Raw genomic sequence first — 1,528 nt, 5'->3', positions numbered from 1 at the left:
GTGCTTCTGCTCTTGCTGCTGCAGCAGGATGCAGAGGAGTGTGTATCTGTGTCCTTGAACAACTGTTTTGAAAAGTTTGCTCGTTTTTTTTTTCCTCTCCCCCCTCTCAGTCTCAGTTTAAAGGCACAGAAAGGCACAAAATTAATTTCTGGGCATAGAGCAGTGATAGGGGATACAACATCATAAAGTCACTCCAAGACAGTGAAGAACACTTAAACTGATCAAAATGTAGATGTTACTGTCTGAAGATAGACGAAGGTTCTGAATGGTTCAATGATTGCAGCATAAATACTTTTGGGGTTTTTGTGGGCAAATATAATCTTTAAAAAGAATTACAAGAAAAGAGCAGAAGGGCCATAAGCTGCACGAAAAAAGATTTCTAAAATCCATACTACCTTTAGAAATGTGAGCTGATAAAAACAGGTGAATTTCAGACAAAATTAGGTCATGACAGGTTGTAGAATTTACTCTTGAAAAGATGTAAAATCTATCCAGAGCGCAAAACTATGGTCTGAACAAAATCAGTGGGTTTGAAAGAATATTTTCATTTGTTAATTCACAGTTAAAAAAAACCCCCAAACAAATCAAAAACAAACACCCACCTTGAGAACAATGACAATGTAATGTTAAGTTTTGTTGATCAAATGGGTCTTTGTAGTATGAAGGTCAATACTGCAGGCAATACTTCCTAAGCAAAGAGCTGGTAATGGATAACATCACTATTGTTTCCAGTTCTTTCAATGCTACCAAAGAATCTGAAACAGAAAATGTAAAATATGATCAAATTCTGAATTTGTGGATGCTTGGGAGTTTGGTCTGAGTAAAGTGAATTATTAATGTTAAACTCCATTTTAAAGAGGAATATATAGTAAAACAATAGCAAAAATGTCCTTCAATTGTGACCTAGGTTACAACGTAAGATGCAACCAATAGGATGTATTCTATTATCATCTTCTCAAGCTGTTAGAGCAGGTGGGGCAGTGCTTGTTATCTCCTACCATGACTCATCCCTGATAACTCCCTCCAGGGCCTATCTCTGTTTAATGGGCTATCAAGCCATAGAATTACATCATCCCATTGTGAGATGCTCCGCCCCAGGGGGAGGAGCCAAGCATTCCCACCTGGATATAATCTGGGGTTTGGAACAGCACAAGTAGCCCTTTCCTACTGGATTCGCAGAGGACAAGAGCTACCACTGGACCTTCAGGTGGGAGGCAAGAGCCTCCGACTGGACTTGCAGGTGAAGACCAGCCCCTTCTACAGGATTGCCGCTTCAACAGGACCACTTCATCTGGAGTGCTACCACCAACCTGACTAACAGGATGTCAGGTTGTATCCTGAGTCTGTTAGTGTTCTTGTACTGATGCCATGAAGACTTTTTTGCCTTTTCTTTTATATCCCTGCTATACCTCTGTCATAGGTTAGCAAGCATAGTCCTGGAAGTGATGTCCTTGCAAAGAGGTGCTTACTGCTTCCTCTGTGACCTGATAGAACCTATCAGCTGGCCAGTTTGAATATGGACAATTCT

This window comes from Corvus brachyrhynchos, unplaced genomic scaffold (assembly GCF_000691975.1).
Source record: "Corvus brachyrhynchos isolate BGI_N302 unplaced genomic scaffold, ASM69197v1 scaffold663, whole genome shotgun sequence".
Classification (NCBI taxonomy): Eukaryota; Metazoa; Chordata; class Aves; order Passeriformes; family Corvidae; genus Corvus; species Corvus brachyrhynchos.
Note: the sequence above shows the minus strand (reverse complement) of the source record.